The sequence below is a fragment of the Podarcis gaigeae genome, assembly GCF_964106915.1.
Source record: "Podarcis gaigeae genome assembly, chromosome: 10".
NCBI classification, from domain to species: domain Eukaryota; kingdom Metazoa; phylum Chordata; class Lepidosauria; order Squamata; family Lacertidae; genus Podarcis; species Podarcis gaigeae.
Genome location: NC_139686.1, coordinates 53,801,352 through 53,829,313, shown reverse-complemented (window position 1 = coordinate 53,829,313; position 27,962 = coordinate 53,801,352). Strand labels below are relative to the sequence as shown.

General features: G+C 42.8%; 1 long non-coding RNA gene across 1 annotated transcript in view; it reads right to left on the bottom strand.

Annotated features, from left to right (window-relative positions):
- The window catches only part of LOC310825669, a 40,996-nt gene that overhangs the window by 5,010 nt on the left and 8,024 nt on the right, over window positions 1-27,962 (bottom strand). The window contains exon 2 of the long non-coding RNA XR_014555420.1: window positions 27-799. This is a non-coding gene — a long non-coding RNA (uncharacterized lncRNA). The remainder of the gene's footprint in view (window positions 1-26; window positions 800-27,962) is intronic.

The window sequence follows — 27,962 nt, the reverse complement described above, 5'->3', positions numbered from 1 at the left end:
GGTAAAGTTGATTTGATTCCACTTACCTTGTTCCTGATGTAGATATTCTCTCCCCTTTCTGACCTAGTCGTGGTGGGGACACCATTTTGTGGTTCGCCTCAGTTGCCAAAATGTCTTGGGCGGCCCTGACTGAAACATAGGCCTGAGTCACTCCATTTCGTGCAAAGTTCTTGAAAGCGTGCACAAATTTTGGCGCCACATTTTATGATGAAATATGCGCTTCTTAAATGTCACATGGCACCTTTCAGCCATGTTTAAAGTAAGCATTTTGTATACGTATTTCTATGTAAAAAAATACGTATTTCTGTGTGTACTTCTTGCAAAATTTGGAGACCCGCGTAATCTGACCAGGAGTTGTGTTCCAGTCTTCAAGGAAGTTTGGCAGCATCCGATCAGATCAGTCCACTGTGAAATGCAGGCTGAATAAATTCACTTAGAAAGAGGCAATTATTTGCCTTGAAAGAGCACCTGCCTGCTCCCCAAACAAGCAGCAAGCCTTTGCAGTTCCCCAAGGCAGATTTTTTGCTTATCAGAAATGCACATTTATTTTTCTTTGTTCACAGGTTGCTGCTTTATTTGCAGTTTTGCCACCCCAGGAGAAGAAGAGGGGATGTGCCTCAGAGACAGCACGGTTGATTATGTATGTGCCTTTCTCCAGTTCCATTTTGCATTATAGGCCTAGTCCCTCAAGTTTTTCTCACTTCTGTGGCTGCTGTGGAGACCAGGAACAGGATTTATTTGATTTGAGCTTCAGGCACCATGGAAAACACACCTGTGACTGCCACTCTGTTTGCTCTTCCTGAGTTAAAAAAAGGGGGGAAAAAAGAACATAAGGTTATCTAATCAGACCTTTAGACTTCCCAAATTCCACAAGTTTTTGTTTTGTTTTAATCATTGCCCTGAGGGGCATGTGCTAGCTAAGTCCTATAAAAACCATCAAAGGCCAAATTCCTAAGCCTATCTACTCAGCGATCAATTTCATGTTAATAGTAGGGCTTGCCGTTATTTTCTTGAGGACTGGATGTGTGAAAGGCATCAAAATTATTTTGAGATGAGAGTTAAGGTAAACCAACGGACATGAGAGAAGAGACCAATTTTATGCAACAAAACTTTAGGACCCAGCCATTGAAGTACAAGAAAGGCGATTCCAACAAAACATCAGGAAGAACTTTCTGACAATAAGAGCTGTTCGTCAGTGGAACAGTCTCCTTCAGGATGTTGTGGACACTCATTCCTTGCAGGTTTTTAAGCAGTCAGTCATGGATGCTTTAGGTTAGATTCCTGCACTGGAGTGGCTGGGGAAACCCAGCCAGATGGGTGGGGTATAAATAACAGTGGCGTAGCGTGGGGGGTGCAGGGGGGGCCAGCCACAACATCTGGGGGTTAGGGTTAGGGGGCGCAAATCCACGTGTTAGGGGGCGCAAATCCATGGGTTAGGGGGTGCAAATTACTTGCCTTGCCCCGGGTGCTGACAGCCCACGCTACGCCACTGATAAATAATAAAATTCTTATTCTTATTCTTGGATTTGATGACCCTTGGGTCCCTTCCAACTATGATTCTATGATTCTAAGTAACCTAAGTTCAGCATCATACCACTGGGAGCAATAGCACAAGGGTAGGGAACCTTTCCTCATGAGCAACCTTGGCCCCCTCTAGATGTTCTTTTAAATATGGGTACATGATTATTTATACTCACATTGGCATCATGGGTGGTGCTGTGGTCTAAACCACTGAGCCTCTTGGGCTTGCCGATTGGAAGGTCGGCGGTTCAAATCCCCACGACAGGGTGAGCTCCCGTTGCTCGGTTCCTGTTCCTGCCAACCTAGCAGTTCAAAAGCACGCCAGTGCAAGTAGATAAATAGGTACTGCTGTGGCAGGAAGGTAAATGGTATTTCCATGTGCTCTGGCTTCCGTTGTGCAAGAAGCAGTTTAGTCATGCTAGCCACATGACCCAGAACCCACCAGCTCCCTCGGCCTGAAAGTGAGATGAGCACCAGACCCCATAGTCACCTTTGACTGGTCTTAACCTTCCAGGGATCATTTACCTTTTACCTTGCCTTTTACCATATATGTGATATGCTCTGATAGGCTGTGTAGGTCAGAGGGTGTTTGGAGGGAGTTTTCTCTAGGATATTGGTTGTATACCGTATTTTTTGCTCTATAAGACTCACTTTTTCCCTACTAAAAAGTAAGGGGAAATGTGTGTGCGCCTTATGGAGCGAATGCAGGCTTCATAGCTATCCCAGAAGCCAGAACAGCAAGAGGAATTACTGCTTTCACTGCGCAGCGATCCCTCTTGCTATTCTGGCTTCTGAGATTCAGAATATTTTTTTTCTTGTTTTCCTCCTCCAAAAACTAGGTGCGTCTTGTGGTCTGGTGCATCTTATAGAGTGAAAAATATGGTATCTAACCCTGCTTATGTACAAGCTTTGCCCCTAAAAGACAAAGATCCTTCCGTTTCTTTCTTCTCCAGTTCTATATTCTGTTGTGTTCAGTTTGTTCTTGTGTTATCAGGATTTCCTTTCTCTCTAGACTCCATTGGCATTATTGAAGAGCTAACACAGGGCACCAAAGAAACATTTTAATGTGTAGGTTGGTTCATAGGGGGAAAGGTGATCCTTAGCCTTTCCCAAGTCCAGACCGTGTGACCTTGGAAGGTCAAAACCACCGCTTTCCATTGGATCTGGAGACTGAATGGAAGTCTGTGATGATGTTATAAAGCCTGCATTATACACTCCTTAGGTCCTGCCTTGGTTGGCATCCTGCTGGCTGCATTTTAAACCAATTAGGTTTCCAAGCACTTTTCAAAGGCAGCCCCACCATACAATAACCAGAAGCCAAGGCCTTCCACCATTTCCTCCATCAGAATAAACAGTGGCAGCCAATCCTGTGCGCAGTTACACAGACGTGAGTGCAACTTTAATTTTCTGCCTAGCTCCTCTTGAATGCAAAACAGTCTGTCCGGAGCCTTATGCCAAAACCTATCCAATTAGTGGCCCTCTTGAGGATCATTAGGGCAAGAGGAAGAGCAATGTTTACAAGGCATTCCCACTTTGATGTATTGTTGAGGCTGCAGTATTGTGTTTGTTTTGCTGTTTACACAGATTGGCAGCACAAACATATTGATCAGCCTAAGAATAGGCATTTGTTCCATTCCAAGATTTTGGTGGAACATCCCTTGTGGATCAGTTGTGTTGGTGGGGTTTTGTGGATTGCTTACCCTCCAACATTTCTCTAATGGAAATAGGGATGCCCTATTCCATAATAATAACAAAAACTATTATTATTTTATTATTTATACCCCACCCATCTGACTGGGTTGCACTGGGCGGCTTCCAACACATAGAAAAAACATAATAAAACATTAAACATTAAAAAACTTCCCTATATAGGGCTACGTTCAGATGTCCTAAAGCAGGCATGTCCGAAGTCCGTTTTGGGGGCCTAATCTGGCCCGCTGATTGGTTTAATCTGGACCCCGTGGCAGTCTATCTCCTAAAAAAAAAAAAGCTCATTAAAAAAGGATTGTTCACTTCATCAAATCTAGCCCTCTTTGAAAGAAGTTTGGGCACCCCTGTAGTATCTTGTCTTGGGGGTCACATGACTCCATACCCTCCAATGTTTTCCCGATTAAAATAGGGATGTCCCATGGAAAATCAATACATCCTGAGATCAAATCAGAAACTGGGATGGCTTTTGTAAATCCAGGACTGTCACCGGAAAATAGGGACACCTGGAAGGTCTGGGATTGGTGGGGTACATAGCACCCTAAAGAATCACAAGGCCAGGAGGAATCTGTAGTTGGGCCCACAACACAATTCAGTTATTGTGAAGAGGTTGGATTCAGTTTAAAGTGTTTTTGGGGACTGAACAAAAGGGTTTAAATTCAATGGTGGGATCTGAGACTAGCCGGTGTTCTGCATTGTGTGAGTGTAGGTGAGAGAGGGGAAAAGAGGAGGAGGGGGCTGAATTTGGACTCAGATTGAAACATAAAGCTATGAGCCTTTTCCTCTCTTTTTGCTTAAGTTGACAAAACCATCCTTGTATTGCATGCTAATTTCTTGTTTTACAAAAGTACAGTGGTACCTTGGGTTACAGACGCTTCAGGTTACAGACTCTGCTAATCTAAAAATAGTACCTCAGGTTAAGAACTTTGCTTCAGGATGAGAACAGAAATCGCGTGGTGGCGGCAGCTGGAGGCCCCATTAGCTAAAGTGGTACCTCAGGTTAAGAACAGTTTCAGGTTAAGAACGGACCTCCGGAACCAATTAAGTTCTTAACCCGAGGTACCACCGTATGTGCAATGTCTCTTTTTTCAAGTTACATTTTCTACAGATCAGTTTCATTTGTTGAGACATTAGTGTTACATTAAGGAAAAAAGGGGGAAAGAAGTGGAGGGGGGGAATGGTGAGTGAGGTGGGGCCGGGTGGCAATGCTACTATTCTGTTTAGTGTATGTGTGGGGTTTTGTGTCAGTGTCAGTGTGGGTTCTCTTTACTATTTGCTTGCATTCCTTTGGTGGTGAGAGAGGTTGGGGTTGGCCTAGGGTGTGGCTGTTTGTTTGTGATTGGCTGTGGTGAACTTTGTTTTTGTGTGTGAGTGGGGTGGGTGGGTGTTTTTGGATCAGGTCAGCCAGATTGATTCGAACACTGTGGGCAGGTTCTTGCTGTTGTCTTGTTTGGCTGTGTATGTGATAAAGGGTAACCATATTCGGGGAAAGGTGGTTTCTTCTATTTGTCCGTGTCAGTTTCAGTTTGTTGGTTAGTTTTTCTAATAAAGCTGTTCCCCATACTATTTGATATCATTGGCCTATGCTTACTTTGTGTTGCTTTTGGGGGGAATATGATGCAGTATTTGCAGTGATGCTGCCTGCTGCAGAAACCTGCTTGCTTCTGCTATACTCTGTTTGTATATCTACAAATAATTAGATATTAGATCACCTTAAGCCTCCAGCATTCCATCTAATCTAGTGGCAGTTTTATACACTTACATGTTAGTTATCCCCATTGAATGCAGTTGAATGTACTTATAACTAAGCGTATATTGGGCTGCAATGTTAAATCCAACAGAATCCAACACATTGTCAAGGTGACAACACTAAACAAACAAACAAAATAGGAGGGGAGACAGGCACAGAAACCATAAAGAAAAGCATGATTTTCTTTTGCTTATTTTTTTTAAAGGCCAAGAAAACTGATAAGATTTATTACAGCTCAACATGTTTGGGCAAATGGGTTCCTTTTTCAAGAGCAATCTTACACTTTCAAATTCTATACAGTACACTAAAGCACTTTGGGCAAATACAAACTGCTGTTCTTGTCTTCCTCATGATAGGCAGCTAATATTTGTGCATGCTGCTTTAGCCACTTCATAGAATTTGAAAGTTTAAGATTTCTCCTGGAGAAGGAACCTGTGTTCCGAAAGACACTGCGCTGCAATAAATCTTCTTAGTTGACACTTTGGAGACCACACATCTCCTCTTTGCATTCTTTCAGCAATCCTAAACATGCCTACTATGGATTAAGCCTCACCAAACACAATGAGACTTGCTTCTGAGTTAGCATGCATAAGGTTGCATTGAAAAGCTAGTTATATCTATGAGGTTAATCATGCGTACTTCTGTGTTGAATTGAGGCCCCTGAACTTTAAAGGCCACTTTGGTGTGGGGCAGTGTGGCTATCTGCAGAGCCATGCTAAAACTCAACGTGTGTGAAGTTCAGCTCACACCTTTAGCCATCAGGTGAACTGGCTTCTCTCTTACAGAGGTTTCATTTCAAAGTGAGCAGTGGAAGCTACTTTCAGAACTGGCCATGAAAATAGCTCAACATTTCCACCCACCATATAAGCAGCGACAAAGCAGAAAATGCATTGCCAAGAGTAGCTATGCTCACTTGAAACTTGGCAAAAGTTCATGTGGTCAGGTTAGATGTGGCAGAGGCTAGTTAGCTAGGGAAAGCCTTTATAAAAACGAGACTTGGGAGAATTGTATTTTGCACTCAGTGCTTCGATACAGAGCTTGTGACACATCCACAAAGCAAGCCTCTGATGATCTCATTGTATTATATATATCTATATTGATTTGCTTAGTCACATCAATGCACCTAGCATTTAAATAACAATGTGCAAAGTCTTCCATAATATTTCTAGATGGCTTGAAATCTGTTAATGTAAACAGCTGCAGTTGCCCTACCCTCGCATAAAGTCTTGGGTTTGCAATTTTGGGAGAGGGGAGACTGCCCGCTGGGGAGCGGGAGGGTTGGCGAGGCCCCCTAGATTTAGAGGCCCTAGGCTTCAGCCTACTTAGCCTGTACATAAATCCGGCACTGGGTTGAGTGATCCAAGGGGGTCAGGAGAAGGAGGGTCTTCCAGGACAGGGTTAGAGGCTGCGAGTCACAATGTGAGCGCAGGTGTTCCAGTCCTGCTGATTCTCCTCCTTCTCTGACTCCCTGCTTGAGCAATGGGTCTCAAGCAGGCCCAAAGGAGGAGCCCACTGCTTCAATGCATCCTTCATCTCTTTGGGAGATGAAAAACTAGAGGGGGAAGGATGGGGCCAGTGGTAAGTTTCAGCAATGTTTCAGCTAGATTAATACAAACCAGGGGGCTCTGCTGTGTTGGTATTTTCTGTTAATAAAGAGCTAACGGCATTCTGTGCCTCCTGTGTCTAGGTGTGCCTGCCCTGTGGTTGACCTGGCTCGTTGACAGGTAAGGAGGTGCTGAGCTTTGAAAGGATCCTAGAGTCATCTATCCTCCTTCCCAAAGCCTAGTCAGCACTTTCTCAATGTTAGGAAGGAGGTAGGAGGGCTCTAGGACACTGCCAGAGCCTCGTACCTCCTTCCCAAAGGCCTTGCTTATCCAGCTTTGGGAAGGCAGCATGAGGGCTGGCAGGTGTAAAATTTTGGCCTCACACTCTACCCCCCCCCCATGCGACAAGGCCTTGCGTGGCTTGCAGGTTCTGTGTCAAAGTACTCTTATGGCCCCCTTGGTATGAAAAGTTGGACTACCCTGGTGTTTCCCAAACTTGGGTCTCCAGCTGTTTTTGGACTACAACTCCCACCATCCCTCGCTAGCAAATCCAGTGGTCAAGGATGATGGGACTTGTAGTCCGAAAACAGCTGGAGACCCAAGTTTGCATCCTGCCCCCAGGATGCACGCCACACCTGCTCTCCCCCCCTGGTGCCGGAGCATTAAGCACCGCCACTGCCTCCTCCTCCTCCTCCTCCTCCTCTTCTTCTTCTTCTTCTTCTTCTGTCACAGCTCTGTTGGCATGTGTGTGAAGGAGGAAACTGAGTTGCCTGATAAACACGCACCTTCCCACCTTGTGTGCTGTAATAGCACCTGCACAATTAATTTTCTTTTCAGTTTAATGCACTGACTGACTGCTCTTATATGAATTTGTTTATCTTTGCAAGTGAAAGCTCTTTCAAGTCAAAGAGCATTGTGAAAAATGTGTATGCTTGTAAAGGGGGAAAAAACACAATAGAAAAATTAACCTATTTAGCAGTTAATCTTGCTGTGTAATCTTCTTCCTTTGCTTTTTCTAAAGGCCTTCCTTATTAATGGATACAATTTAAATAAACACATCGCTTGTCCTCAAGCCAAATACCTTTGTTAAATAATTGTGGCATTTTCTGCTAAAAGCACAAGTATAATTGTGTCGGTAAAAGCAAACAAAAACTTAACTGTATAATGGCCACACCAGAGAAGAATGGCTGACAGAGATGAAATCAATAATCAGATTAAAAGCCAACAATGAAATGTTTACAAATCTGTTTAATGGGAATGTGTGCTTGTTAATTTCCTCCCCCTACTAGGTTTAAAGCTATAAATGCTTAATAAAGCAAGAAGAACGTGTCCAGTTACATAAATATTCCAAATTAGGTATGGGCTGAAGTCCTCCAATCCTTGTCATGGACTGGTCGGACACAGAGGAATGATGGGAGGAACCAGCTGGGGAACCCCCAAGGGATGAAGGCTCAAAGCACGGGGAGTGTGGTGGGACAACAATGAGTGGTTAGAGGGAGAAGACTGGAAAAAGGAGGTGTCGGAAGGTGATTTCATGGAGTAAGACCCACAGGGAACTAATGCTATGCTCATTAGGCCTGACACTCAGCCAAGTCTGTGGAGATAGCGTTTTTGCTAGAGTCAACTCCAACTTTGGACTGTGTGACTAATGACAGTTAGGCTCTGTGACAATCCTTGACCGCTCACTTGTGTGGACAAATCAAACATGCGAACCATATTACAGGGGTGGCCTGCGCACTTGTGCGTAGAATGCATAACCCCATTGGTTTCCCTAACATTGAAACAGCCCAATTTTATGGAACTATGCTTTTGCCCAGCAGCAACTTTTCACAACAACACTCTTTTTAAAGTTGCCTTGTCAATGAGGCAGACTGAGGCAGCCACCTCAGGTGGCAGAATCCAAGAGTTGCCTCTGCGGGTTTGGGCCCCCACAAGTGAAGAGAAGCTGTGGCTTCTGGATTGCAGCGAGATCTTGTGAGGGCAGCACCTTCCTGTTTTGCCTCAGGAGGTCAAACAGGGCGGACTGTCCCTGGCCACAATAATGAGAGGTCTGATAAAGACAGTCTTGTAAGGCAAAGCAATGCTGTAACAGATACAAAGGTATATGGCCTATCTTCGGGCCATTTGGACATGTTTAGTTTAGTTCTTTACAAAGTCTTCAATTGCCTTGTTGGTCATTGTCTCCCATATTTCTGTCCTTTCTGCAGCCAGCCCCACACTCTCCATTGATTGCTCGGCCATGATGGCAACATCCATGACGGTCGTCTGCTCTCCGTTGACAACAATCAAATCTGGTTTACAGACAGACATAGCCAAAGATATTCCAGGCTCTTCTGTCTCAATTCCTCCTTTCAAACGAAGCAGCTTAGCTGTTCATTTCACAACCCGGTTGTGAAGGGCACATCTTGCACTGTGAGTCAGTTGGCAAGAGTGGGCTATGTTTTGGATTCTCTGATTGTCACATTACATTTTTGCCATACCGGGATGTGTTTAAGGACAGACAGAATCATTCACAGGAATGACAAATGTGTCATATGAACAGACACTTGGACCCATCATCTTCTAGCATTCAGTCATGGAACGTGCATTTTTTCCAACAATCACGCTAAGATGAGCTCGGGTGCCTACAGACTTTGGCACAAGCCACTGTCCAGATGGGAATTTAAACACCCCAGGGAACTATAAGCAAATCCTGACAATGCACTTTGTAAGGCAATTACTTCTTAGGGGCTCTACTACACCTAGACCCCATTGAGAAATAAATCCAAACCTTTATTTGTTTGTTTGGGGCATAGTGTAGAGAGGTGGAAGAGTGAATGAAAGAATGATAAGAGGAATTTTGAGCCGAACAAATATTTGTATACTGTGCTCTTCCACAAACATGCTTGCAGTCAAGAGCAAACGACAACAGTAGCGGCTACAACAAATCATGTTTCCTTCAAAATAAGAAAAGCAATTACACAAAGTACATAAGAGCCAAACGGAAAGGATCACAAAACAATTCAAATAATAATTGCAGAAGGAGAAATGCTTTGCTATAATGGTAACCAAAAGCAGAACTGTAACACATCAAAACACATTTATATAGGACCACACAGCTCAGAAAATACACTGCTTAATTCAATTACACAGATTCCTGACAGGTTCAAAACATGCTCCACATCCACACCACATACCCAAACCTTTGACTTGCTGAGTAAAGATCATATACTACCCCTTATGAAAAAACCAACCTGAAATATTTGTGTTATTATCCGATCTTTTTCTACTCATAGGATCATAAGAAGCCCCTTTAGAGTGACCCAGACCATTACATTGGTCTATCTCTAGATCAATATTCTCTTCACTGACTGGCAACATCTCTCTAGCCTTTCAGATCAAGAGTCTCTCTCAATCCCACCTGGAGTGCCAAAAATTCAGTAATGGCAAAGAGTGTTTAGAAATATCTCTCTGCCACATACCTCTGTACCTCACAGACTAAAACAGTTATACCATTTCATGTTCCTGTCTCTTTTTCTGTTCTTATATAGAAGTGGCTGCCATTTTGCATTGTGCCCTGTCCCCATGGCAGCCATTTTGTGACTGGCACCTGCACTACTTTCTCAACATTCAAAAGGTGGTCACTGGCCCCAAATGGCTGGTGGCCCCTGATTTACCATGAAGTACATTGGTTGTGGTATTTGGGACACTCATTATTTTTTCCTCCTTCAAGGTTACAGCAAATGACACTTTGCTAATCGACAACTATTTGGCTGAGGTGGCTCCAAGGCCTCTCCTCATGTGTTGCCACACAGAAATCACCTCAGATTGCACAGCAACTGACGCCAGCTCTTTGGATCGCCATAACACACAAATAATTCCAAACTGTTCAAAGTCTACAAGTGTGCAGTTTGCCTTGCTTACCACCAGGTGGCAAAGCCAATATATATGCAGATGAGCAAAAGGGGAAAGGGGTTTGCTGAACAAAAAAGCATTTCTTTTGTTGCTTGCCAAAAGATGGCAAAGACTACAGAGGCTTTTGGAGCCCCCAGAGGCTGAAGAACATTTGGATGGAACATTAATGTGCCTTCCTTGTTATTTGCTGCTGCTGTATTTTGGCAGCATTACATGTTGACCGGTCATCTATGGATTTTGTCTTCCTGTCCTCAAGTTACATCAAGGTGTTGCTCCATTATGTGTCAAGGCTTGCACATTGTTAAGAGTAACAAATGCAAATGTTGTCTGTTTGCCAGCACTGAGTCTTCAGGAGCATGGAGTCTCCGAAGACTTGGCAAACTTTCCACCGTGCACAGGATGAGCGAGGAAATAATTTCTCATGAGAAAGTCCTCATGTTTCATCTTTGTAGCACTGATTGGTACAAAGGAAGGTTATGAAAACATAAGAAAACAGGGTCAGAAAACACAGCCTGCTTTCAGGGAGAGGCTTTTATATTCATCAAACAAGATACATTTCAGAACTCTGTGCAGAATTATTATAACTTCTATTGTATAAGCATACATGGCTCTTAATAGAACATCCTAAGTGAAACAGACAGGCTTAAAATCTGCAGTTAAAGGTCACTTATGGGATCCTTCACACCATCTGGCCACTCTGTTTTAGGGTGGCCTCATGCCCTACTTCAGAGAGGTTAGTCCTCTCTTTGAAGGCACCCTGTGTTTGAATGGCTCTCTGGTCCAAGTCCAGTTTAATGATTAAAAACTACCAGAAGCTGCCCGCCAACTGTTAGAACCAGGGAAGCAAACTAAGGAAATATACACATTAGTGGCTTAAAATGCAGTGAGGTCGGCCACCTCAACCCAGCATTTGAAGTCACTTCTGCATGTTTCTGTACACACCAGAGAGATGACAGAGATGTCTTCACCCCCCCATCCACCAAACCTGTTTGATTTCCCTGCACCTGCAACCCCCCTGAAACTGTGTATGCACTTTGCTCTGAGCATGTGCAACAGCTGTCTCAAATGTACACACCACACCTCAGCTTAACTACAAAGTGAGCATGTCTCACATTTTCAAATACGAGGGAAACTAGTTGGAGGAAAAATGCAACAAACAGCAGTATTTCTCAAGGAACTGCAGGACAAATGTGGATTGTGGCTAATGTCACGTGTATATGTATATATGTACTAAATTTGTTCCTATACATATGAATTCACAGGTGTACATTTTATGCAGATCAACATCCTCTATTTTTGGGTGCTACATATCTCCTCCCCCTCCCTCCCCACCACTGCAAGATTGTAGTCAATATGTGCAAGTAGAGGCGGAAGATATATAGGGGACATTTTCATGTTCTGTCAAGGACAAATTGACAAGTTCTAAGAAAGGCAGGGATCATCATAATGATGGATTGCGTACAATAATATTGTAACCTATGTAAAATGTCTGCAACCTAAGCAGTGTCCCTGTGGCTTGATAATAGAATTCCAGTTTATATACAGAGCCTACAAGCAGCAGGCTGAGTCAAAACAAGCCACAAAACATTGCCTTCCATGTGCCACGCAAAGCAATGTTTGAACAATCCACTGTTCTTGGACTGAGCAAAATGTGTTCACAAGCATGCTTCACTTATTGAAAAAGCCTACAGAGCCCATTAAACGGTGGAAACAATGTCAGGCTGTGTACACACAGAAGTTTGAAGTGGGCTTGATGCATCCCAGACATGCATTTTGTGTGTGTCATCCACACAGTGTTATTCTCATCTAAGTAGCAGCCTCACCATTTCACCAGAAGTTTCCTGAGCCATAGATGATGTGGTAAAGAAACCGCCCTAGCATAAAATCACATGTCACTTGACTGTGGGTATACTAGATGACGTGTGATGGTGCATATGTGTGGCGATGACATTTTACTGAGTGCCACAAGAAAACCCCATGTGCATTTTCTTGGGAGTAAAAATACAATGAAATATATGGCGTTTTGGACTAGGACCAAGGTTCAAATTCCAACCTGGCTGCAAAGCGTATTGGGTGACCTTGAACCACTCACTGCCTCTCAACTTGACCTACATCACAGGGTTGTTGTGATCATTAAATGAGGAATGGGGGAACCATGTGTGCCACCTTGAGCTCCTTGGAGAGGAAAAAAGTTGAACATAAATGCAATAAATAAATAAATAAATAAATAAATAAATAAATAAATAAACAAACAAACTAAATAAAACCAGATAACTAAATAACCATTTGCTGCCCTTGCATGACACATCCATCCAGCTGCCTGGTGTGGCTGCTTCACTCTGTCTAATGGTAGGGCTGGACCTGGGAGTGGTTGTGATCTCTCAGGTCCTTCCTCCTCTTTCCTCCTACTTTCTTGGAGATGCTCCCTGCTACAGAAGTGACAGTTTATTTCCTCCCTCATTCTTACTATACTTCATGCAACTATGTGCACTCAGTAGACTGGACCCAGCAAAGAAAATGACACAAAAGCTACCGATTTGCAAAAAGATGCCCTTATGGTAACACAACTTTTCCAGAACATTAAATGAGGGGGGGGGGGTGCGTGTTGCAAGGCACCAAGTTCATATGGTTGGACATTGCTTTCATATGATTCACTAATCTAGTGACATAGCTCCATGTGTAGCAGTTTAGAGCCATCTCTATATGGCAGCCACAATATGTTCATTGGTCCTTCATCGACACAAGAGTGAAGTCTCGCCTTCTGTTTTTCACGCATACCACACCACTTATGGAGTGGCATCCATGGCATCCATTGGTTTGTATGCTGCCAAATACCAGGACCAAAGAAAGAAAATGTTCTTTCACCCTCTTTTCATTTAGAAAGGAGCCACAAACAAATTCACAAGATACGGAAATGCCACCTTTTTATCAACGCCCCCCTGGGGACTGTATCCTTCTATGAATGTAAAAGGGAAGAGAAGGTGCACGTCCCCTCAAAGGTTTTTGGAACTGGTCCCATGACAACCACGAGGAAAATCTGCAATAAGCTAAACAAGGAACCACATGGAACTATTAAGGAAAGAAAATACACAGTGTAGCTCTGGTGAGCTACATAAAGGTACGGGAACCTCGAAAACTTCCGCAGGCACTCAGAAAAAACTAATCTTTGCGGAAAGGATAATGCAATAACATTTTTCTTGGCGAGGTAACACGTTTATCGTGTTTCAGATGACTTAAGGAACGGCACTGTGGGGACTGCCACCTGGCGGCCGACGTACTGTAACAGCAAGATCTTTGCTATGACAAACTACTGTATACAAGCATATAAATAGGAATGGTGCTTTATAGGTGCGAAATCCATCTCTAGTAGATTTGTAAGTGGTTTGCTGTCCCCACAAGTCCCCATTCTACATAAAAAAGGAAATGGCCTTATCTTTTTAATGGTCAAGGCCCTCTTTTTTTTTTTTTGCTTTAAACAAATGCAGATAAATATAAACAACCAAAATTACAAAAGAAAAATCCTTGATAATAATAATGGAAAAGGCTAAAAAACTACAAAAAATATCAAAGTACATGGCATAGAACATAAGCCATTATGGGAAAGAAAAAAGAAAGAGGAAAGAAGAAGGAGAAAGAAGGGAAAAAAGGCGGCGGGGGGGGGGGGGGATGAGCCAAAACACAAGCGTCTATTGTACGCTTCTGTCAAGGTCACAACAGATCATTATTCTTATCTTTTCTCTCTATCTGCATTCCATAGAATCCCTCATCTTGGTATCAGGCAACATTTCCCAATGCGGTATCATTCTAAACATAACCAGGTCTTTATTGATGAACCCTTATCCCCTAGATAATTATTTAAACATTCCCATTCTTCTTTCACCATCTTTTTAGGTTTATCTCTTATTGCATCTGTCAGCTTTGCAAGCTCCAAGTACTCACACAATTTGACTACCCATTCATTTTTAGTGGGTGTATTTTTATCTTTCCAGTGTTTTGCCACTATAAACCTTGCTGCTGACGTCGCATACATAAATAACCTGGTTTTGTTTTTGGGAATATTATCTGAAACAATTCCTAGTAAAAATTATTCCAGTTTCTTGCTAAATGTAGTTTTTTATCAATCTCTTTATCTCTTCATAAATCATATTCCAAAATCTTTGTATCTCTAGACAGGACCACCACATATGGTAGTATGTTCCTATCTGTTCCTTACATCTCCAGCACTTGTTATTATATAATTTATTTATTTTTTGCTAGTTTTACAGGGGTCAAGTACCATCTATAGTACATTTTCATAAGATTTTCCCTTATAAGGAAGCAAGCCATGAATTTTATATTTTTAGTCCATAATTCATTCCGAATATTGGGTTTTATCGTATGTCCCAGGTCCCTCTATTAAAGTTCAGTATGCTTGTAGAATTACAATAATAGAATAACAGTATAATAAAATTGTGGGTTTGGAAGTGACCCCAAAAACCAACTAGGCCAACCCCTTGGTATGCAGGAATTGCTGCTAAATAATCCCAGACAGATGGCCCTTCAACCTCTGCTTAGAAAATACCCAATCACTGAGAGTCCATCCCCTTTGAGGTTGCCCAATCCATGGTAAGAAAGATATTCCTAATGTTTAACCAGAATCTCCTTTCTTGTTATTTGAATCCAATGGTTTGGGTCCTACCCTCTGGAGCAGCAGAAAACAAGCTTGCTCCATCTTCCATGGACAATCCTTCAGATATTTGAAGATATCACATCACTTCTTAGTCTTCTCTTCTCCAAGCTAAACATACCTAACTCCCTTAACCATTCTTCATAAGGCTTGGTTTCCAGACCCTTGGTCACCCTCCTGGGCACACATGGTGTCACCTGAAAATAGTCCCTATTCCTCAAGACCGAATCCTGATGAGGCTTAGTAAAGTGGATGGGACTGGTCTTGAAAGATTCAATTCCAAATTGCAGCCTTACACGCGGATTCTACTTTAATTAAGTGGGACTTTCTCTTCCTCCTCTTCCTTCTTCTGGGGACCCCCCCTTTTTTTTAGTTACAGCAGGCAACTTCATTACCCAGTGCTGCTTAGCAATTGCAGCTAAAGTTACGGTACTTTGCTGTAAACTCTCTCAATCCCCAGTTGATTTGGCAAGATAATGACATGGAGTTACACCTCTGCTGAGGATTTGGGCTATAAGATGGAGTGAGAGGGAACATTGTAAGGAGTTTTTGGCAGATCCATTCCAAGTAAAGTTCCACACTGATTGCTTGATTTACAGAATATATAAAGTTCCACAATGATTGCTTGATTTTCAGAATATATGAGTGGTGTTCAGATATAAAACAGTATTATTATATCTTTTTTTTAAAAAAACGTCAAAACCAGCAAGAATTTAAAAAGGCAAAGATAAGATAGACTAACTTGAGGAGGCTTGGGAGCAAAGGAAGGCTTCCAAACCAACAATGAAATCCCTAACAATGTTGGAGCTTGGTTCCCTTCTAAGGAAAGGGAATTCTAGAGAATTGGCGTCACAGTTCTGAAAGCACATGACTGAGATATAGTTTGCAACCTTGTGCAACCCACGTGGGGGAAGAGAGAAAGAACTGCTACAGCAGTGCTGCTGATTTCCTGCACTAGAACTTGAGTCAGGTAAAAAACTCCAAAAACCTGTTCAAGCCATTCAGGTGTCTTTTGCATAGGGACCGAATACTGTTCTGATCACTTTACGAATTGCTGTGTGAGCGCAGTCAGCAAGTTACATGGTCAAGCTGTAATGAATCTTAAAGAAAAGCTTACTATCCTGGGAGCAGACTTCTCAGACTCTATTAACAAGGAAGCATTTGGACCTCTTCCACTGCTGGCTGATTTGTTTCAAAACTTAAGTCTTCAGGGACAAGAAAACGAACGTTGTCAATTTAAAGGTTGCCCATGGAAGCAGGGGAGAATGGCAGAGACTCTGAGGCTCATAAGAATTGCTTTGCAGTGAGAATAACTCTCCCTGTGAGTTATTCTCACAGAATAACTGGGGCTCTGCAAAACTATCTGCTCAGTTCATATCTTAAAAAAATATCATTGGCTTGGGTGTGATTTTTTTTAAAAAAGTTTTTTGAGCTACCCAATGACCCAAGGTCTAGCTTGCTATAGAACTCAATATGCAGTTTTAATCTAAATAACTTGTGGCCTGCCATGTAAAAATGTTCAACGTATATGTGCATCTAAGAATTCATTTCTTCTATTGCAGAAATACTAGGCTGTGTACACACACTATATAAAGCACAGGCTAAGCACATTTACCCCCTCAAAGAATTTCTGTATAGTGAAGTCTGTAAAGGATTGCTGCGAATTGCAACTCTGTGGGGTGTGAACCACAGTACCCAGAATTCTTTGAGGGAAAGAATGTGCTTCAAATGTGCTTTAAAGATATAGTGTGTGCGCAGCCTAGCTCTACCAATGTTTTTAAAAATTTGGGTCAGGGTTGAGCCACGGACGGCAGCCTGAAGTGAGCCAGAAATTAGCAGTTGAGCCATGGAGTCGGAACAGAAAAACTTACTGGAGCCAGGAAGACCTCGTTGCTCAGGCAAACTCCCAGCCCAGACAGGAAGCCCTTTACAAAACTTCCTGTCCAGGAGGGCTCAATGACCAGCTTGGATGGGTGGGTGCCAGTCCCGAACTTGAAAGGACTTCCCTGATGAAAGTTGTTCCAAGTCACTGTTCTGATATATTGGTGGGGGTGGAAGGGGCAACCACGAACACAGCCAAAGGTTCCTAGCAGCTCCTGGCAATATATAAAGCAAGAGTGAATACTCAAGATCGCTTCATAGTTAAGGCATACCTGAATGGTGTTAAGTGAGTGTCAGCGTGCACCCTAGCTTAAGAATATAGCATAGCACTTCGTTACATTTGACCAATAAATAGGTCCACTTAATCTAGCTGCTTCAGCCTGAATCTCAGCAACTAGCAGGAACTAGGGAACCACCAGAGACTGGAGAAAAACAAAAGAAGAGGCAGGTGTAAGCCTCAAGCTTAAAAGCAACACTGTATTTTATCAAAAAACATCCCACTTTTTATAGTAAGGTACTAATTCCAGATTAAGACTAGCCTCCCCTTTGTTTGTTTTTTGGTATGGTTCTGCCTCTGTCTTTCTCCTTCCTTGAGAAACTGGCCTATGATCCACTGGTGGGTCCTCCTCCTGTTTACCACTATCCTTGAGAATTGATGAAGCTTCCTGAACCCTGCTAATCTATGGTCCAGTTATGTATGCATTGCAACCACCCACCCATGAAAAGAAAGCAACTTGTAGGAATGTGTGTGGTTGTAGCAGCTAACTGTGGACCAAGATAGATATGATTGCTCAAAAAAACAACAACCTGGGCAAGGGGTCTTCATTCCCCCTACTTGGTCCTTCCAGATTAGAAGATGTGGCTTAACCGGACTCACCAGTTTCAGAAGACTCTCTCCCTATGGCCATTGCATTATAACCAGAAACTTTAATACTCTTAACAGTGGTAGCAGAATCAACCGTACTACAAGGCTAGTCTCAAAAGATCTTTGTACCCTTGCTGAAGCAACAGCTCCCATTGTTATAGGTGAGAAACCTTCAACTGGTGATCTGTCCAAGGTCCTGATCAGTGCTGCCTTATTCTACCTTATTCTGCTCTGCAAAACAGCCTGGGCCTTGTGATCAAGACTTCACTTTGCACAAGCTTACCTTCGCATTGCCTATGGAAACCTGACCTTGATGAAAGTGACTCTTCTACATTGGCTGCTATGCCTCTTGGCTCAGAAGACTGCAACTATAACCTGCTTTCCTGGGAGCTCTGAGTCTATTTGGGGCAGGACGTGGCAATGCCCTTCTATGGGACAATGTAAACTATTAGACAAGAGGCTCAAATAAGGCAATCCAATCCCACATCCCTTGTTTTCTGTTTTATTTTCTGACAGACACTCAACATTCTGTGGCTACTAAGCACGCTTAGTCCTCATTCAGATGTTTTTTTGGGGGAGTGCCCCCCTTATCTCCCCCTACTTTCACAAATCTTGGGGTTCCCCCAATGCATGCTGATACTTCCCTTTTATTTCTCAGTGGCCCTGTTCTAGATCCATGTCTCAGCACTCACAGCTTGAGTTTGCTACCAGAAGGAGTAATTGTTCAGTGAATAACTGTAGTTAAGAAAATTATGCTCCTGCAAGGATCTGTGCTTTAGGCGCATCATACATGATTCAGCATCCAGCGTAAATTTATCAGGTGACAATTGTCCCAGCATGGAAATAATCTGCTATATTTCTGTACATCAGGCTGGCTGCTGCTAAATACATGGGAGCAAGACCAATAAAAAGAGAGAGAGAGATGGCAACCCTACTTAATAATCTTAGTCAAGAGGAAGACTTCAGGGGCAAAGCAAACTGAGCACTAGGAGACAGTTCTCAGATTATGGGGTAAAAATCCATAAACCCCACTTGCCAGCCCCCTACCCATTTCTGCAAGGTCATGAACCCCCATGTATTTAGAATGTTAGCTAAGGTGGGCACCCCCCAAAAATGAGTGGTTGGCCTCCCACTGACTTTGCCATAATTTGAGCACTACCAGGAGATACAGTGCAGAGCGGGAGTAAGTATAAGAGATAGGGGAAGGTTGAACAGATGGATTGATGGTAAAATGAAAAGCAGATAAGAACATTTAGGAATGGGCAAAGACCATGCTCAGATCTGGTTAGGAGAGTCAGAAATTTATATTGGCACCATCTTGCACTTGTGAGTCACCTGATGCATGACTCAATGGTTCTGTCCTGGTCATTGGATGAACATTTTTATTGGAATGGAAATCTGACTGTAATGATGCTTTCAGGCTGTGTGGCGATGATATTCTTTTTTTCCATCTTGAGGCATCATGAAAGCCAGACATGAACCGGAAAAATATATCGTGCATTCGATATTCGAGAGCTAATTCACTTGCCACAAGTGCCATGTTTGTGTAAACGGATCTTTACAATTACATTCTTCAGCTGCTTGAGTTTACTACATGGCAGGTAATTTCAATACAAAAACCGACGTTAAGACAATGCTCTTCTCAAAGACAAGATCTGCTGCATACATTTGCTCATGTACTTTGAGCAATGAAGACTAAGCATGATACCAAAGTTAATAACAAGAGCTCGTATATCCTTAAAAAAGGATACAATGTGTCCAAAGAAAGCCAATCCAAGCTTTTTTTAAAAAAAGCCTTGGTAGGTCAGAAACACCCAAATAAATAATGCCAGGAGATATGCCTTTATAAAATTGTCTATGTCACCCCATCATTGACATGAGCTGCATTATAATTTATATTAAGGCTAGACAGTGATTCATGCTGTTCCGCTTGGCCCAGCATGCTACAAAATGGTCCCTGAGATAATTAACAATTAGAATTAAAGTGCTTTAAATTTCACATCGCCATCAAACATTGCATTGTCTGTAATCCCATCTGCAGCTGTGATGTTGGCTCCTGCACTCATCCATTGTAACAGTAAGTGATATTTATATGCCAGTTACTTCTGAAGTTTCTCATGCTTCATACTTCCTTCTTCAGTGAGCTTAAACAGTAACTTATTGTTTTTGTTTTTGGCTGGCACATTGCTCATATTCCATTATTTTTAAATAATAAAAAGCATTATAACTACTCTTAGGCTGCCCCGAGTCATTCTTTCTGAACCATTTACTTCTCCAGGAATGCTTCATCTTCTGAACATTTATTTACATCGATTTAGTTTGAGTGAATCTGATCTTCACCTTCCACAATACAAGGGAGGCTCATTCAAATGAATAGAAGAAGAAGAAAAAGAAGAAGAAAGAGTTTGGATTTGATATCCCGCTTTATCACTACCCTAAGGAGTCTCAAAGCGGCTAACAATCTCCTTTCCCTTCCTCCCCCACAACAAACACTTTGTGAGGTGAGGGAGGCTGAGAGACTTCAGAGAAGTGTAACAAGCCCAAGGTTGCCCAGCAGCTGCATGTGGAGGAGCAGGGAATCAAACCCGGTTCACCGGATTACGAGTCCACCACTCTTAACCACTACATCACACTAGTGTCCTGTTAATGGTGTAACTTCCCAAATGGAATCTGGTGGATGTTAATAAATGAATGAACAATAGGAATGAGTCTGTGATTCTGAGATCAGTGAGCAGGAAGAAACACATGAAAAGAACACAAGAAATTCCCTGCTTGAATCAGGCTAAAGAGTTAAATAAAAAGCAAGGAGCAATTTCTTTGCCCGCAATGATGAAACCAGAGAATAAAGCCCCCATCCTCAAATGGAAGAGGACCATCTGACTAATCAAGGACCAAAGTAGGAAGGCTGCAGCTATGGAAGTAACAGGAAACTGAGGAGATTTCACCCCTCCCATATCCAAGAATCTGCTGATGAGTCTGGTGATTTTCCAGAGAGGAGGGGCGGTGTTCTGCTCTCTACTTATTCCACTCCAGCCGAACATCAAAGAGTCAGTCAGTGTGTCGGAGAGAGAGAGAGACTGAGTGTTAGAAAGAGATCGTGTGTATAGATAAGGTTGCTGCTAAGAGCAGCTGCAGACACTCAGTGCAGTTCAGCATTCATTTTGCTTAGACCTCATTTAGCTCTGTATATAGTTGTGTATAATAGTTGTAGATAGAATAAAGAAGAAATTCTACAGAGCTGCTCTCCGAGTCGTTTATGCTCTGCTATACTCTGCTATACTCTGCTGTGCGACGACTGTCTTCTTGTTGGAGTGAATCCGGTGCTCACAACTCTAAGCTGTGAGTCCACAGCACTTTGACCTGTTCCTGTGTAGAAGGTGGTCTCTGGAAGTGCTACCCCAGCTCGCCTGGCCCAGTCAGGGCTGAAGTGGATGAGTCCAGGATTCTTTAGGAGAAGCCATGGTGTGGATGTGACCACTGACTTCCAATAGAGTCCTTGAAATTTGCTGTTCTAAATGCATTGTGCATTCATTTCTTGCTTCTAGGTACCTTTGTATTGCTCTCCCAGGAAGTCAAATTTGACACAGCTAAAGGCCTTAGGAAGACACACAGGTAAGCCTCCAATCCTAGGCATATATCCTAGTCCCATTGAACACAGATGAATTTACTTCTTTGTAAACATGCATGGGATGGCACTGCCACTAAAGATTTACTGTAGTTTTCAGAGAAACTCTCCAACTCAGTGTTTTTCCACATTCCATGCAATCCTTCAATAAATACAGAACAATGCATCACGACTCTTAGGCCCAAAGTTCAGCAACACACCTGGTTGCTAAATTATAGGTTCCATTTTTGCTCCCCATCCTCTCTCGAAAGGCTTTTATTCAAACATTACAGCTTCCTACCCCTAGGAAATTAGCATCCATAATAAAGGCACATAAAAAACCTGTCCTCTCTTGCTGATGAATAGAGGATGAAGTTACTGTTGCCCTTTTTTTCTCCCTGCCTGGCAGGACAATAGAATGAGGCATATTCGCTGGCAGGGTAGTGACAGACACTGGCAGTCCAAAAGTCTGAAGCACCAGGAACTTGGCGGACAGTCAGTGGCGAGCTTTGTGTGTTGCAGCTTATATTTTAAAACCCGAGATTAACAGTTTCCTGCCATGTTATTTTCCAGGTTTCGAGTTTCAGCGGCTGGGGGAAGGAAGGTTTCTTGTCAACGAGATGATCTGTAGATTACAAAGCAAGACAAATGGACACATTGCAAATGAGAGGCGGAAAGTGGCAGGTTGAGGTTTGGAGGTAAACAGTGGGCCTCTCTCAGTTAAATGATTTCCAGGAGATGCCAACATTATACCTGCCCTCTCCCGTCTCCTGAAAGGTGCTAGCCGTGATGAATTTTCGCCTTGCCTCTGCAAACAGGTGTGGCCCAGGCAAGAGAAGCACAAGTTCCTCTAAAATGCCTTGCCTGACCTCTTCATCCATGAGATGAAGGGGGTATTGTGAAGGATGTGGCGTCTGTTCAGTTCCCATGCCCACTCGGCCCATCGTCACTTTGCAGATACTATCTACAAAAGCTCCATTGTGGTGCTGTGTTTTGGTTCCATAGTTACCACAAAAAAGGACAAATGACATTCCGTGGGACCCCCAACTTTCTTGGCAGTGATATTTTGAGGGGCTTTAAACAGGCTGATTTCTCTCTCTTTGTTGAAGCCATGTGTTATAATTTGGCAGTGAGCATAAAATTATTCCCCATGACCAAACATATTCCATTACACAACAAAGGAATTCTAGGGTGGTTCAGCCACACTTCCTTGCTGACCATTAATAGGTCACTGTGTTTTCTGTATAGAAATGTGAGCACCGTCCTGGGGTGATAACATTATTCACACGATCATTTATCTGAGGATAAAACGAAGCAAGAGCCTTTGATCTTATCAAATCACAGCCAAGGCCACCTCTGATTTCACTCCTGCGGTGTAACAGAACAAAACAGAGGCTAAAGTGGATCCAGCGGGTTGTTATGCCAGAGTAATTGTTGTGTGCATAGGTTTAAGACAACAAGGGGCCCTTTCCTTATACCGAGTTAGACCATTGTATTATCTACAGTGGCAGCAGCGCTTCAGGATTTCAGACAGGGGTCTCTCCCACATCAACCTGGAGATATTGGGGACATAATCTGGAACCTTCTGTATGCAAAGCAGACTGAGTTAAGACCTTTACCCAAGGACCTCTGAATAAAGAGTACAATGGCACCTGCAGGAGTTATTGCAGAAATGGAGAATCTTTGGTGGCCCTCCAGATGTTGCCAGACTACAACTTGCATCATTCCATGGTGGCTGGGAAGGATGAGAGTTGGAGCTCAGTGACGACTGGGAAGAGGATAGGTCAGAAGGCAAAGAGGTAACAGGGCTAAGTGAGAGGGGAGAGTCTGTGGCAGAGAGAAGTCCAGAATTAGAGGCAGAAGTTGAAGCAGGGGGGTGGAAGGAGGGAGGCCAAGATGCAAAGATGACTTCGGCTGGTGCAGTGTCGTGGGTATCTCTGCTGCCTACCTGTTTCCCAGGCAGGCGTAGTCTCTGATTGCTTGGAAAAAACCCTGGAGAGAAGGACATTTAGATGGTTGTGGGGAAGTAGGGTCTTTCAGTCTTGGTAACTGATTTCATAAGACCTACCAGGGATGAGTTGCTGTGCTCATTAGGCTTGATGCTCAGCCAAGTCTGTGAAGATTGTGTTTTTGCTAATTGTGAACTCCAACTTTGAACGATGTAATTTGCTGTGGCTGGTTCACTCTGTGACAGGATTGGGCACCTGACTGCAAGTTTAACTCCATGTCTGTCTTTCCCTCAGGACACTCCACAGGCCACACCCCCTCTTGCCAGACCACACCTCTCACTTGTCCTGCTTCACTCCCTCCTTGAGTGTTCTTGCCTGGCTGGATAATGCCTCTTTCTTGCCTGGATGAAAGACAGAGTGGAGTGCATGAATGTAAGCCTTTGCCTCTGACCCTTGTGCCACATGGGACCACTACCATGTGTTACTTGAGCTGAAAAATGGCAAAATAATAGATTACTTTTAAACATCTGCAAGATAAATAGAACCAAATCTTGTTTTCTCATATCTTCCCTTCTGCAGACTGTGTTGTACCTTCCCCACATGGCTTCCTGTTCTGGATTTCCCCACGTGTGGAGATTGTGACTCTTTCAAGGGTGCCCAGAAAATGAAGATTCTGCTTCACATACAACATCTATTAGCGCCCAGTAGAGGTGGAAACAAGGGTAAATAGCCCTTCCACTTTATTTCCCTGGACCCAAACCAGGAAGGAATAAAGCCTGCATGAAGAATCTTGCCCACTGATAGTTTTGAATGAAAGGAAAAATAATACTTTTCAAACCGAGGCCCATAATTATTTATTTCATCAGCAATTTGCTTTATCACAGTGCCCAGCATTTGTCACCATGGAAACAGGCTCCTTACTTTCAAATGCAAGTAAAAGTCACGCATGACCCAAGGTCAATATCAATAACAGAAATTAAAACTAAAAGGCTGGTGAGCCAGCAATCTGGCCCAACTTTATCTTTCTTTAATCATGGGCAGATGCTAAGAGGATGCAACCAGGCAAAGTTGGCTGAGTGAAGGGAAACTCCAGGATGGGAGGCAGTAAGGCTAAACAGAGGCCTCTCTTGTCTTTCCGCTGGTTTGCCATCTTTGAACAAGGCAGCTGAGGGATGGGGGTGTTAGAATTCCTGCTCCATGGTTGCAGTCATGGGATTTTTGTCTATCACATGACGGTGTATGTTTTGACTCCACAGAGTGGGAAGTGACGGAGACAGGATGTTTGTGTTACTGTGTTCCGTGAAGTGGGGCTATTGTCCTTTGTTCTTTTTCTCTTTGCCGTCTGATGCTAGAGAGAGGGAGCCATGTTGCAGTGCTCCGTGTTTGTTTATATGTAAATAAAGTAGATTAGCCAAAATGCTGAGTTGCTGAGGTCTGTTACACAAACTGCGAAGGCTCTGCGGATCCCTAAGTGTGCCAGTGTCTGTTAACATCAGTCGCTGTGATGTTCAGGCTGAAGAAAGCTTTTGAAGCTCTCAAACGAAAGACCAGGAGGGAGAGAACATGCCAATCGGGCATGTGTCTCTGCCAGGGTCCTACTCAAGTGTAGGACGAGCTCCTGACAGGGGAAAGGGGTCTAGAGAGGGAGGCTTCCCAAAATTGAATGCCAAGGTACTTAAGCCAGTAATATTAAATTGAATCACTTCTGTTGCTGCCGCCAATACACAGAAGGAACCTTAAAATCTAGGCCTCATTGGTGCAAATTGGATGAGTGACTAGGGTTAAACTTGCCATGATGGAACACCCAATGTATGTTAAATATTCATATTTTTGGTTATATCTAAATTTCAGTTTTATGTAGTCATCCTCTGTATGTTACAGCTTTGTATTTAATATTTTCTAAAAGAAAAGAAAAAAAGAGAAAAGATTCAGCAGTTTGAATCCCTGCGACGGGGTGAGCTCCCGTTGTTCAGTCCCAGCTCCTGCCAACCTAGCAGTTAAAAGCACGCAGTGCAAGTAGATAAATAGGTACTGCTCCACCAGGAAGGTAAACCGTGTTTCCGTGCGCTGCTCTGGTTTCGTGAGAAGCAGCTTAGTCATGCTGCCACATGACCCGGAAAAACTGTCTGCAGAAGCAGACGAACGCCGGCTCCCTCGGTCTGTAAAGTGAGATGAGTGCCGCAACCCCAGAGTTGTTTGCGACTGGACTTAATTGTCAGGGGTCCCTTTACCTTTAAAAGAAAAGAACAATCTCTCTTCCAGTCAGCCTAACCATAAATACCGTATTTACTTGAGTCCAATGCGGACCTCAGGTTTCAGAACCTTGAAACCAAAAGAAGTATTTGCTGGCGAATGTAAATGTGCCATCAAATCTAATGCACACCTTAATTTTTGCAACAAAATTTGGCCAAAAAGAGGTGAACATTAAATTGGAGTAAATACAGTATTTGTATGTGGCGGTATATGTCTTACCTATGTGGCTGTGTCCCAGAGCACAGGCTGGGATCCAAATAACTGCAAAGTTGCTTCAGTGTGTCCAAGGGGACCTTGGGCTTATGTTTCTCAAGCAGCATCACCTCACCCCCATGCTAGATGGCAAAGTGCACCAATCAGCTATAAAGTGTGGGTGTGTGAGCAGGTGTGGTAGGCATCTTGAAAAGGAGCATGTGGAAATGGGGCATGAGAATACTAAATACTGCCAGTATTTAGCAGGAGTGATTCAAGCATATACTGGAAATTTAGGATTAAAGCGGATTAAAGAGCCCTAGTGCAAAAACTTCACTTTAAAAACAACAATGCAGCCTTTCTGCACTTAGGAAAGTGAAAGTGACATGCTATGCAGCTGGAGTTAGTCATTCCATAGATTCTTCTTCTGGAAACTTAACTCCAGCCATTCAAACTTCATGACCCAAGCAAGAAAAATGGTCAGTTTGAAAGTTCATTGAGCCATATCCAGTGTTAGCCACACTCAGAGTAGACCCATTGAATCAATGGACTTAAGTAACATAAACCAATTTATTTCAGTAAGTCTTCTCTGAGTAGCGCTTAGTTGGCTATCACCCATTATTTTAAAATTTAAAATGGGTGTTCTCTGTTTCAGCCTATTTTCCAAAGGGTCTCCTTAGAAAGCAGACACCCAAACTGTCAGACAGCAAGGATAAAAACCATTTATTAAGATGCTGTTATTTGCGCCTTCAGTAATGTCCACCTTCTTGCAGGCTTGCTTTTAAAGACCACTGCTGACAATAAATCTCACAATTATTCTTTACCAGTTTGTGACCTCTGAGAAACTAATTTGTCTTTGAGCTTTAGATGGAATATTATGATCTGAGATGCTCCTGTACAAATGAATAATTTACTCTGAAAGTAAACTTAAGTGTGATCTGTTAGCTGCTGTGCTTTCTGATTCTCACTGTTTTAGCTTTGGGGATTTTTTTTTAGCTATCTCAGAAGCACGTCTGTTGAAGGATGAAATCAATAAACTATTCTAAATCAGCACTTCTTAACTCTGAAGCAAGAGCTGTTTGGGGGTTGAGCAGACTCCCATGAGAGGTGGGGAATTCTCCTTCCTTGAAGGTTTCAAAGCGGGGGCTGGATGGCAGTCTGTCATGTATGATTGATCTAGTTGAGATTCCTGCATTGCAGGGTATTGGACTAGATAAACCCTATGGTTCCGTGATTCATCACCTCCAAGTGGCTCACTTTAAAACTGCAGTGGTACCTTAGTTCTCAAATGCCTTGGTACTCAAACGCCTTGGTTCCCAAACACTGAAAATCTGGAAGTAAGTGTTCTGGTTTTCGAATGTTTTTTGGAAGCCAAACATCTGATGCGGCTGTCAGCTATTGTTTTGGGGGTGTCTGCACCAATCAGAAGCTGTGCCTTGGTTTTTGAACATTTTGGAAGTCAAACGGACTTCCGGAAAAGATTAAGTTTGGCACTTTTGTTTTTGCTATTTATTTTGCCTTTTTGTTTTGAGGCATTTTCGGTTGATTTGTTTTTGTGACTGTGTGGAACCCAGTTCAGCTACTGATTGGTTGATTGATTGTGTGACTGTGGAAATGGATAAAAGCCCCCACCCAAACAATGACAATCATCAGTACAGGTAAGAAATTTTTAAAATTTTATTTTTTATCATCTACAATACTATCTTATTCATTTTATGGTAGAGTACATTGATTATTTCTTTCATTTTATGGATCAATGGTCTCATTAGATAGTAAAATTCACATTAAATTGCTGTTTTAGGGGTTGTTTTTAAAAATCTGGAACAGATTAATCTGTTTTGCATTACTTTCTATGGGAAAGTGCATCTTGGTTTTGGAAAGCTGTGGTTTTGGAACGGACTTCCGGAATGGATTAAGTTTGAGAACCAAGGTACCACTGTACTGGGAGTGTTGGTGGACCAGTTAATAAACTTTTTAAGTGCCTCATCATCAATGCAACAGCAGCAGCACCACCAGCACCACCACTATTATAATTAGTAGTAGTATAGTATTGTGTGGGTGCCAGACTCCTCTGAATTCCTGGATCCAGTAAGTGTTAGAATTTAATCAAGACTTGCGCTGTTAAACTGGATGTCA